Source organism: Acanthopagrus latus, chromosome 18, assembly GCF_904848185.1.
Source record: "Acanthopagrus latus isolate v.2019 chromosome 18, fAcaLat1.1, whole genome shotgun sequence".
Classification (NCBI taxonomy): domain Eukaryota; kingdom Metazoa; phylum Chordata; class Actinopteri; order Spariformes; family Sparidae; genus Acanthopagrus; species Acanthopagrus latus.
The window spans coordinates 4858641-4871632 of record NC_051056.1 but is presented as its reverse complement, the minus strand read 5'-3'; the positions used below and the strand labels follow the sequence as shown (position 1 = coordinate 4871632).

The window sequence follows — 12992 nt, the reverse complement described above, 5'->3', positions numbered from 1 at the left end:
ATTTGTTAGCTAATATAGCTGGAAAACAGTTGTTAGCCAGCCAGTATAGCCAGGCTCTGTTTACTAACTTGTGTCTTCTAATACTTCATGATATCTGATAATTAACATGTTTAATGCATTTTTGACGGATGATTAGCCTATGATAAGCAAAGGTATCAGGAATCTGGATACACTGTGAGCAGACTACATGATGTTTAGGTCATGACACACATAACCTCAATTTTATAAACGTCTTTCCTGAACTTCTACAGTACAGCCATAAATTGGCATGAGGTCTGATAATGTCTCAAAAAGTTTTGTTTCTTATCGTTGTCTCACAACTTTTAGATATGGTGGAGGGCCTTTGGCAGCCTGAGAATGAGTGCACTGCTTTAAAGGTTTTGTCTGAAGTAAATATAAAGGATCGTAAATGTGACAACCACACTGAATGAACTTGGCACATAATGTTATGTGTGAGCTGAGAGTGTGTTGTCTGGTCTCACCAGACAATTCCTGTGTTTATTTTTTTCCCTTGGGAACCCTAAAGTCTTCACAGATACACAGGATTTATTTGTGCAAAGGGAATGTCATCATCTAATATGTAGGTCTGTTATCCAGCGGGGAAACAGTTGCTGTGGAAACATCATGCCGGGAATATTCTGGATCCTGTGCTTCCAATCCCGTCCGTATTTTTCCACATAATATCAGCAGATACCAGACTAGACAAACATTTCCTTGCTTGGTAGGCCTTCGACTCAGGCAGACGACGCTGGAGTTTGCTTCCCCGGTCTGTGAGAGTGTGTGTGTTTACAGTGGCTCGCCACTGACAGACGAGCTTATTCAGGAGCAGAACAACTTGGACAGTTGCTATCTATCCATCTGTCTGTCTGTCTGTCTGTCTGTCTGTCTGTCTGTCTGTCTATCTATCTATCTATCTATCTATCTATCTATCTATCTATCTATCTGTCTGTTTATACTTGTGTCACTGTCACTGTCTACGCCCCTGACCACTTGCTGTGACCATCTTTCACCACTAGGGGGCTGCGGGGAGTTGTAAACTCTTCTCCTTAATAGATGGACAGATGTCAAGAAAAATGTTGTTTTTGTATTCTTGTCTTTCCCCAACATGACACATGAAGGCATCATATAATGTTTCAGCCTTTTACACAGGTCTCCAGTGAAACTCTATGATGGGGTCTTACACCACACACACACACACACACACACGCACACACACACGCTATGTGTGAGAACTGAAGGTGGAAAATCCTGTTTGAACCCTTAATCTTGTGTTTGGAGCGAGAAACAAACATTTACAGCAGTTGTTAGATCATCATTCATAATTTTCATCAATGAGTCGGTCAGTGGGTCAGTCTAGATGGAGTTTGATTGATTGAAATTTGTGCTAAGCTACACTAACATCTGCAGCATTGGTTGTTTAATAATGAAGACAAGAACAACTCCCATGATTCCACCCTGTGTCATAAAACTATGTCTTGTTTTTTTTCTTTGTTTTGACTGAGAGACCCACAGTGGTAGAAGTTACATACTGTGCATAAAGTCCAAGGCAGCTGGAAAGGAAATGTTTGGTATTTTGGTAAATATGCTTATTCACTGTCCGGATGAAAGTTATGCAAGGAGACACCACTTTTACTCACACATTTATTCTACAGTAAAGATGTGTCTAATCAATCAAACTTTATCTAGATGCCAAATCCCCCCCCCCCCCCCCTTCTCTCTCCGTCTGTCTCTCTTTGCAACTGTGAGTGCTGGAAGGTTAAAAACGAGTCACAAGAGGCTGTAACTGTTTTTGTCCCTCAAGGACATTTGTCCAGATTACTTTCTCAAGCGCTGAGGACTTTGGCAGTGATGGGTACAGAGAGTCTATAAGATAAACCTTTCATTAAGAAGCTCAGTCCAGATTGGATGACGTCTCGTCTGGACTGGTCTGGACTGGATACACTGGTCTCCTGCCTGTCTTCACTCTCTGCAGTACTTGTATTGTTTGCATTACTTTGTCTCCTCACTCCTTGACATGTTTCTGAACTCATCTTTTTGGCAATGCATACACACACACACACACACACACACACACACACACACACACACACACCTATTCCTGCTGTTCAGTGTATATTTCTTAAACACCAGGGAAGTTCACCATGATAAACACAATGCATACCATCTGTCATATGTTTGGGCATTTATGACTGTGTGTGTGTGTGTGTGTGTGTGTGTGTGTGTGTGTGTGTGTGTGTGTGCACGTGTATACATCAAGGCTGCATGGGTGGACACCCTGCGATATGACAAGATTTATATCAAAGTCACTCCAAACCCAGAACACATTCTCTCTCTCTCTCTCTCTCTCTCCACGTGTGTGTGTGTGTGTGTGTGTGTGTGTGTGTGTGTGTGTGTGTGTGTGACCACAGCTCCCTCATCTCGTCTCCGACTGAATTCACGCTGCTCCTATCTGGTCGTCTATTAAACATGAGCGGCAGTATCTGGCCAGCGAGCTGCTGCCAGCTGCAGCCACGCTGTGTTTGGTGATGAGGTGCTTCGGATGATTTTTTGGCAGCGAGAACAAAAAACAGGAACAGATTTTACTTTTATCTACTCAAAAAGACAAAAGAGGCTTCACTCTTGCTGCTGGTGGACTCTGTTTTCTGTTTGCAACCCAGTCAAATCACATCTTTGCCTAATGTGACAGGCTGCATTCGCATGAGAAGGGGACTATTTTGTTATGTACCAATATACTAATAAATGATTGTTACTGACATTTCAGCGTGACTCACCTTTGGTTTTACTCCCAAAATAACGTGCTTAAGATAATTTGGATGAAGTGATGGCTTGTTTACAGTGTGTCTGATTGTCTGACTGCTCTTGTCTCTCGACTATTTGGACTTTGTTGTATAGCGATGTGTTATCTTATCGTATGTTATAACTAAGAGAAACGAGGCCAAAATGAGTGTCAAGTCGTAATAAATCAGAAAAGTCTTCAAAAAAACAAATGCAGCTTTTGTTTGGGCTACTGACCCTAATGAAGACCAATTGCTCATTTTGTTGGACCATTTTGATGTTCAGTAAACCAACGATGTAAAAATACAGCATCACAAAACATCCTCAAAAACACACAAGTACTTGTACCACAAAACAATGGTTCCTTATTACCGATATAATATTATTATAACTTTAAAAACATATCAGAAGTCTGATAAGTAGTAATAAGTATCTGAAACTGTCAATAAATCACTGCTCTCACTGTTCTCCACTATTCCCTCTCCCACCTGGAAAATAAAGACTCCTGCATCAGTATGCTCTTTGTGGATTACAGCTCCGACTTCAACACAGTCATCCCCCACAAACTCACTGACAAACTGTCTACAGTTGTACTCTGAACCCCACCATCTGTGACTGACTCCTAGACTTTCTGACTGACAGGCCCCAGTCTGTCAGGATGGGAAACAGGACTTCAGTCAGCATTATCACAAACATCAGCACTTTACAGTGATGCGTCCTCAGCCCCATCCTCTGCACCCTGTTCACCTATGACTGTGTTGCACAAAGACAACAGCATCCTAAAGTTTGCAGACGACACCACAGTGATAGGATGCATCACTGGCAGGGTGAAGCGGCCTGCAGGGGGAGGTGGCCAGTCTGGTGTCATGGTGTGACAACAATCTCACCTTCAGCACGGACAAGACCAAGGAGATGATAGTAGACATGAGGAAGAAGAGGAGACCTCATCAGCCACTGTACATCTGGGAGCTTGAAGTAGAGAGGGTGAGCAGCTTCAAATACCTGGGCGTCCACATCGGTGAGGACCTCACTTGTTCACTCAACACCATGCAGATGATATAGAGGCCCAACAATGGCTGTAGTTTCTGAGGAGGCTGACAAAGTTTGGCATGTCGCCTGAGATCCTCAGTAACTTCTACAGCTGACAGTGTTGAGAGCATCTTGACCATCACCATGTGGTATGGCATCACTTCTGCTTTGGACTGCAAACACTTGCACAGAGTGGTAAAGACTGCGGAGAAGATCACCAGGACTCCACTGCCCTCTCTGTAGAGCATCTACCACCGCAGAGTCCACAGGAGAGCTGCCTCCATCCTCAAAGGCCCCACCCACCCCCAGCACAGACTGTTCACACTCCTACCCTCATTGCACAGATTACATATGTGCTGCTGCTTTGTGCCATGTGTAAAAGTGCTTTAAAAGTGCTTTACTTTGTATATTGTATGATTCAGTGGTGTATAATTCTTTATTACACTGTTGGCATTCTGTAGACAGCAAAGGAAGAATTTCATTGCGTCAAGTGAGAACATGTTTCTTTACCGTGCATATGACAATAAACACTCTGAATCTTGAATCCTGAATGAATGTAGTGGAGGAAAAGGAACAGCATTTCCCATCTGTTCTCGCCATTACAAATATGTTATGCTTTTACTATAAAAAGACTGGTCTCGGTCAATTCCTGTCCCTCGTCATGGTCAGTTTGACCCCATTGTTTGGTTGTAAACAGGCTGATCGTGACTCGATGTGCAGAAAGTGAGGGGGTGTGGTTTCCATACTACATGTGCTATGAAATGGAGACACAAAAACACACACACACAACCATAAACATGAATGTTTTACAGTGACATCACACAAGTTGGTGTGTAAAAGAACAGATAAGTGTGTGTGTGTGTGTGTGTGTGTTGCCCTACTTCCAAAAGATCAATACTGTTATAAATTTGTCTCGAGGGCTGAAACGAGATGGTGACCCCTGGTTCAATATACATTAATCTATATATACATTCAAACTATAATATGTGTCATTGTTCATGTGTGTTTGGGTTTTTTGCAAGTATTCATCTTTATGTACATTTTAGTAAATGTCTGTGGTCTGTATTCTGGTGTGTTTGTGCGTGTGTGCTATTCAAGTATGTGTGTGAATGCATGTTCGTGTGATTGGTATTGGTGTATTGTTGGGTTTACGTGAATGTGTGTGTGTGTGTGTGTGTGTGTGTGTGTGTGTGTGTGTGTGCGTGTGTGTGTGTGTTGTGTGTGTTGAATATGTCAACTGGATTTACTTTGTGGCGCCTTATCAGTTTAAACTCTGAGCAGACGCACTCATTAGAGCGTATCAGTGCTGCAAGTTGAAAATTAACTCAAGAACTGGATCAAACTATTAAACTAAATTAAACTTGTTCACTTGTGTAAGAAGTCTTTACATAGTATTTGATCAATTTAGCAGATAATCTCTCCTTTTTGTGGGATCTTTTGAAGTTATAGTCCTTACATTTTCAGTCTTGGTTACTGTTGGTAACAGAAAATGTGGTTTAATACTTCAGCAAACACTCCTACAGCAGCTACTCTTGTTATCAGTTTGCAGTCAGTCGAGCAAACTCTTGTTTTAATTATGAATTCAGTCAATAATAATTGCACCCGGGATGTGATTTCATGCTGCACATGGCACAAGTAGCTTTTTCACACACAGCAGGAAACAGTAATAGGTGTTTGTTACCTTGCTGGGGAGTTGGACATGTGCAGCTTGCCTCCTGACAGCTCACTGTGGAGGCTCCTTCTTGTTCCATTACTCCTTGCAGAATTTCACTGATTCACCGTCAAAATATCCTGAAAATGACTGTTGTCCTTTTGTTGTCTTGTGACACATTTTTGGAGAACAGTCATAGTCAGCAGTGACAAATACATTCTGGTTCTTGTGACTGCTTCACAGTGAAACAGACCCTGTGTTTAGCCAGTTGAATGTGGACATGTAGGAGTACGAAGTGTTGTGTTCGCATTAGCAGTGACTTAATGCATATGTGAGCTATAGGAGAGTGAAGACTAAACAGTTGGTGAAACAGATGATATCCATGAGATAAAATTCAATTATGTTGAATTTAGTGCATGCCTATATTACTGTGAATAACTTGTGTGTAGATAGGTGGCACCATAGAGATGATGAAGTGAGATGACGGCTCTCTGTAGCCCTTCAGAAGGTCAACGATAGAGAAAGTTGTGATAAGGACTACAGTGCATAGTGGATATACAATCCTAAATGGGAAATATGCGCAAGAATAATCATAACTGGATGATTAGCTAGATGACTAGATGACTAATTATGTCTATGAAACGTGAATACAAATAGAGAGACTTAAGATGTAAATACACATGTGAACAGAAACCCTAATAATGAGAAAGCAAATACCCTGGGTGTGATAACGTGAGGGTTCATCATCCAGCCAACAGAGAAGAGTAAAATGTTCATGTAATGCTGAAAAATAAAAGCAGGGGGGAGAAGGTGCGAAAGCTCATGTCTTGTTGTGTTTCTTGTTGACAAGAGGACTGCAGTGCTGATGATGGCTGACACATTCAGGGTCGGAGGTTACAGTGACTGACAGTTCAGGCCGGGTATTAGTACAGCCTCTGGCCTGACAGCAATGACAGACAGGCGGAGGGACGACCGGTGGCTGGATGTCAGGACCAAAGAGGAAACTGGGAGGTGTTGGTCCGCAGTGGGACCAGTCAGCTGGGTTGAGGATGAAGATGATGATGACAAGTGAGGTTTTTAAAATAAATAAATAAATAAATAAATAAAATAAAATAACCCAATCTGATATTACTGTTTAAACATGCTAACATGCATGTTTAAACAGTAATATCAGATTGAGTATTTACAGAAACAGTGCCTGCAGCAGTGGAAGTGACAACAGTAATAGTACAGGTCATAGTGACTGGCCAAAAATCCTTTCCATAATTTCTGCAAGGTATCACAGGGGCTAGGAATAAGGTGGATGGCATTAGCATTTGAAAAGACAATTAGAGGAGTTGCATATTAGCAGTATTAACATTGTAGTGGTAGAAGCAGTATTAGTCGTAGTCGTAGTAGTAGTGGTAGTAGTAGTTGTAGTGAATGAGTTTTAAATGGAAGTATAGTCGACATGTCTGTCAGTCTGTTAATCTGCAGACTTCCTGCAGTGGTCAGATGTTTAACCTTCTGTCCATTTGGGCCAGATGATGATGCTATAATCCCACATCTGAAATCTGACACACATACACACACACGCACACACACACACACACGCACACACGCACGCACACACACACACGCACACACACACACACACACACACACACACACACACACACACACACACACACACACACACACACACACACACACACACACACAGAGTAGCCATAATTCATTTCATGACACCAGATGGCCTTTGACATGTGGTCACTGTATTCAGTTTTACATACACATACTGTCCCCCTGTCTTTATCTGCCTCACTCTAATAGCCACACTATAGTAGAATTATAGTCACACAGACTCTTACTTTGATCATTGGCTTTAAAAACATGAACTACTCAATTAAAAAAACACAACACAACACAACTCAAATCAGATGTTAATAACTCTTGTGCATGTATTTATCTGCATTACATTGAGCACAGTTAATAAGTAAACCACCTCCTTCTCTCTTTCTCTCTCTCTCTCTCTCTCTCTCTCTATCCCTCACACACACACACACACACACACACACACACACACACACACACACACCATGACCTCTATGACTCCCGCTCTCTGGCTCGCCCTTCATGCCTTTGCTGCTGTGTGTCGTTCACCCATCGTGCCACTGATATGCTTACTGCAGCACTCCGTTTCCTCAAAGGCAAACCATTAACAGTAACACAGCATCATGACACGGTGTTTGCCTGATAACTGAGCTACACCTCGTTAAAACACGCATGCACACACACACACACACACGCGCGAATGACTTTGTCAAAGGATCAAGTGTGGTCTTGATAAGGCGCTGCGATCAACCTGAGCTGCCTTTATACAAGGATCAAAGTCACCTGTAAAAAGGCCAAATGAGGCTCCATTTATCACTACAAGATTGCATGCTTTCATTTTTCATTCATTCTTTTTATTCACATCTTGGATTCATTGTGAAGAGGAGATGATATTCTGTCAACTATGGAGTAAATGGAAGCAAATGGTGGAGAATAAAGTCTTAATCATTTGCATTGCTTCATAGAATGATGTTGATCCTCTGGGGAAATAAACACCGGGAGTCACATCGGATTCTGCTACTTAACGTGGGAGAGCTAAGAGATTACTTTTACACTTTTGGGATTCAAAAGTGGATTTATCTTCACTCTTGTTTATCAACCTGACTGCAGCAGTGAATCACAGAGGTGACCTCCATAGTGGGGAGGAGAAATGGACTTTACTTCATGAATGTAATGTTATAGAGAGGTGGCGAACTTATCATTTAAGAAACAGCATTGCTAGTCAAAATCTAACGTGATTCAGGCACAAATGTTCACAGACGAGGTAATGTTTTCAGGTTTTAGTCACATTCATTAACTTCCTCCCTCGCTCTCTGACTCTGAAGATATAGTGACAAGCGACCACGTGAAAAGTTACCCTGTTACCTTGAGTGAATGTTGCGAGGCAGCAAGTGAACATGTCGTCCTCAAAGTTGATGTGTTACAAGCAGGAAAAATGGGCATACCTAAGGATTTAAGCGAGTATGACCAGGGCCGAACTGTGATGGCTAGATGACTGGGTCAGAACATCTCCAGAACTGCAGCTATTGTGGGGTGTCTGCAGTGGTCAATATCTATCAAAAGTAGTCCAAGGAAGGAACAGTGGTGAACCGGCGACAGGGTCATTGGCGGCCAAAGCTCATTGATGCATGTGGGGAGCGAAGGCTGGCCCATGTGGTCTGATCCAACAGACGAGCTACTGTGGCTCAAATTGCTAAAGAAGGTAATGATGGTTCTGATAGAAATGTGCCAGAGTACACAGTGCATCACAGTTTGTTGTGTATGGGGCTGCAGACCAGTCAGGGTGCCATGGAGCAAAGGAAGAATTTGGTCTGGTCTGATGAATCACGTTTTCTTTTAAATCACATGGATGGCCGGGTTCATGTGCATCACTTACATGGGGAACTATGGGAAGAAAGCAAGCTGACAGGGGCAGTGTGATGTTTTGGGTAATGTTCTGCTGGGAAACCTTGGGTCCTGCCATCCATGTGGATGTTACTTTGACACGTACTACCTGCCTAAGCATTGTTGCAGACCATGTCTGTGGCCTCTTACAGCAGGATAATGCGAGGTGCCTAAAAGCAAAAAAGCTTCAGGAATGGTTTTAGGAGCACAACAACAAGGCCTCCCAATTCCCCAGATCATAATCCAATCAAGCATCTGTGAGATGTGCTAGAAAAACAAGTCCAATCCATGGAGGCCCCACCTCGCAACTTACAGGACTTTAAGGATCTGCTGCTAACATCTTGGTGCCAGATACCACAGCACACCTCCAGGGGGTCTAGTGGAGTCCATGCCTCCATGCCAGGGCAGTTGAGGCAGCAAAAGGGGACCAACACAATATTTAGTGGGTGGTCACAATGTTATGGCTTACCAGTATAGGTACATAACAAAGACAAATAACAAAAGATTTGTCGTTTTTGGAGTTTTTAATGCAAAATATTTAATATTGTATCTCTAAATTAAGTTTTAGGAAGGACTGCATTTATTGAAGCCTCTACTCCAGCAGTAACAGCGGGTTTCTTTCGTATCAGTATTAACTGGCACTGAGAGTTTCCGTCATGTGACCAGCTGTGTGTGTTTGTGTGTGTGGATAGTGGGGTCGTCTAGTGGCTACCAGCAGAGTTATTGATGCCAGTGACCTTCAGGCCCTGAAATGACGGCGTTCTTCTCAATAATAGATTGGACTGCTCTTACAGGGAAAACTGTGTGTGTGTGTGTGTGTGTGTGTGTGCGTGTGTGTGTGCATGCTAGAGAGAGAGAGAGAGAGAGAGAGAGAGAGAGAGAGAGAGAGAGAGAGAGAAAATGACAGATATACAGCTCTTTATAAGCACATTTGTGAGTGTGTGTGATTTGTGAAAATGACTTTGAATCTGTGTGTGTGCGCGTCCACCTGTGTGTTGTTATTATTATATTTTGCAGCATCTGCAGGGAGTTCACAGCTTCAGTACACATGCTGCATATTTTTCTCTCCACAGGAGGTAGCGGAGAAACTGAAGAGGCACAGAGATGCATAGGGAGGCGAAGGAGATGAGAGAAGGTGAATGCAGAAGAGATGAAGAGGAGCTGAAGTGAGGATGATGGTTTAAGAAGAAGAGGAAAAGGAGGAGGAAAGTGATCATGAGAATCAGAGGAAGTGGGCAAGAGGTTAATTACCCTACTTTCTCATCAAGGGCAGCAAAGATGACAGTTTAATCGGGTTACTTGTTGAAAGAAATTGGATGCGCTTCAGGATTTGGGTGTAACAAACTCAACTCGATAAATAATATCCATGAGTTGTCTTAATTTGCTGGATATGAGTATGTTGATACGTGTATATGAAAAAAATAAAGTTGAAAACAAATCACTGTAATGACTCCTTATTGTTAACCCCTAATACCAAAGAGTTGACCACACCCAGCAGTGGTGTCGGCCCGCTGCAGTTTTTGAATAACAATGTGGCTTTCCTTGCAGGGGTCGATGTTCATGATATTAGCTTATTAGCTGTCAACATCCAAAAGCATGTTGCTGTGAAAATGTAATTGCAGGTCCAGTCACTGCATGGGCCAATGCCTGTTAATAACTGATCTATCAGACATCAAATCCATACATAACAATACCACACAACAACAGCAAACAGTCACATTCAGTCACAATGTTCACCAAACATCTTATAAAAGTTAATAACAAAACACAGTCAGACACATACAGTGGAGAGACACACACATTTGAAACTATCATAACTAAACCTTTAGAGCATTAGAATTGCTTTAAGATAATGGCTGACAATTTCTCAGTTCATCAAAACCCCCCAAACTTTTGTTTTCTTGAGGGCTCCAGTCTACAGCTGAGCCTCACGTCTGGCCCATAATACAAGCACTGGCCGACTATTACATGAAGATGTCATTGCAAAGAGGGATTCCATGTTCTCACTCATGTAGAGCAGCTAGCTCCACCTAGTCTTATGTAGTTTCAGTTGGAAACTGCATTTTGTAACTTGTCATTTTATTCTTGCAATTTACAAAAAACTATTATAAGTTACAGGCACAATCCATCTTCTGTTGTTTGCTAATACTTTTATAGAATACCCACAGCTAAACTGAGAGTGATCCACAGTCTTACACACACACAAAAAACAAAAACAAAAACTAAAAAACGGTATGGACCGATCCAGTCTCAAACCAAAACCCAGACCATGATCTTTTCCTAAACCTAAACACATAGTACCATTACTTTGAAAGTATAACGAGATGTTGCATCTTTGTTATTGCTAATTTGATCTCATAACGAAAACATGTTGGTTTCATGGGTGGACAAGGCCAAACAGGTCTGTTATGTGGATGGGTGTGATACCAGGGTTAGCATATGTAGCTAGCTTGGTTAGCCTACAAGGTGCCCTGGAAAGAGATCCTTACCTTATAGTTAGCTACGATAGCTAATCCATGGGATTAATGTATGCGTTTACTTTTGTTTTGACTTGGAGAGAATGAATTGTATGAAAGGTTTAATATAAAATATTACATTTGCATGTTCTCTACAGCAGATGTGATGAGTTAAAATGTAGTATGGCCAAAAACCAGGAGGGAGGCGATTATGAAACTACAACCAAGGCTGAAGAATTGCATTTACAAATAAAATGTCCTGGTGGTTGAAATCATCATTTGACTGGGAAATAACAGCCTCTATCTGGTATCAACCCTGGGAACAGGTGAGGAGCTTAACCATCCACAGGGAGCTCTGACTAGAATCACAGCCCCCTCAGGATGAAAGGAGCCAGTGGAGGTGGTTTGGACATCTGGCACGAATGTCTCCTCTCTGTGGAGGTGCTTGTCAAACTGAGAGGAGACCCTGAGGCAGGCCCACCGTTGCTTGAGGGATAAAACATATCCAAGCTGGCAAGGGAACCCGTTTGAATTCCCCAGGAGGAGATGGAGGAAGTAGCGAGGGAAACAGGTGATAAACAGCAGAAAATGAAGTGTGGAATGTGTGATTGGAAAGTGCCATTTTTGATTTTCATGCCAACAGTCAATGCTGTTATTTCTAACTTGCAGGCAACATACAACTGAGATATGTGCTGGATGTCATTACTGGAGGAAAGGCTTTCTCAGAGCTTCTGAACACAGGAAAGGGAATTGAATTCCGTGCTACTGTTCATCACCTTTTGCTGCTGTCAGTCTGAATTCGGCGTGGGAGGAGCAGGAAGGTAAAAGCAGGTGACGGGGAGCTGAGGTGAGGAATAAAGACAAGGGGGAGTTGAAGAGGAAAAGAAGGGCTCCTCTGTACGCATTCGTCAGCCCAGATTTGCAGAGAAGTTCTGCTTTATTGTGTGTGTCACTGTTCCACTGGAGAGGAGATACGGAGGGATAGATGAGCACTACCCGGATCAAAATGGCGCTGAGAGTCCCTGCAGCTGAAACTCTCAGGAAGAGACAGATGAAATATTTAGTGTAATAAAGTTTAGCTGTAATGGAAAGGAGCTTACAGAGAGGACGATAAAGAAACACAAAGAGACAGACTCCACAGGACAGCAGGAAGCGCTGGATAGCCTTAATGCACACGCCGTCACATCGGAAGACATTTGTGTGTGAAGAAGAATTCAAACCCAAAGAAATCTATTTCCCAACAGATGTTTCAGAAAAAAAAAACATTTCTGGTAAAATGAAGCACAAGACCTCTTGAAAAGGTGAACTGAAGCATTATCTGCTTAACCTCATGCTGGAAAATGTGTTTCATAGTTCACATAACATCTCTGGAGCTTCACAATAAATCAGCGACGCAGCACTCTCCTAAACGACTGAACATAAGATGGCTCCACACAGCTCGCTGGGCATAATCCAAGTCTCCGCAAGCTCCAGGATCTCATATTGATTTGAAAAGACGTTATTTACAGCCTTGGCACGCAGTTAAGCTTGTGCACCCACTTCATTTGCGTATTTGTGCTTAAAAAGGGTGTATATGTTGTCTTCTCAAATTGATGTGGGATCTC

At 42.4% G+C, this 12992-nt stretch overlaps 1 protein-coding gene across 1 annotated transcript in view; it reads left to right on the top strand.

Moving 5' to 3' along the window:
* Positions 1-10230, top strand: part of arhgef37 (Rho guanine nucleotide exchange factor (GEF) 37) — a 60158-nt gene extending 49928 nt beyond the window's left edge. Inside the window, exon 17 of the transcript XR_005071140.1 lies at positions 10006-10230. The gene's annotated coding sequence lies outside the window, so the exon portion shown is untranslated. The remainder of the gene's footprint in view (positions 1-10005) is intronic.
* Positions 10231-12992: the final 2762 nt, after the last annotated feature.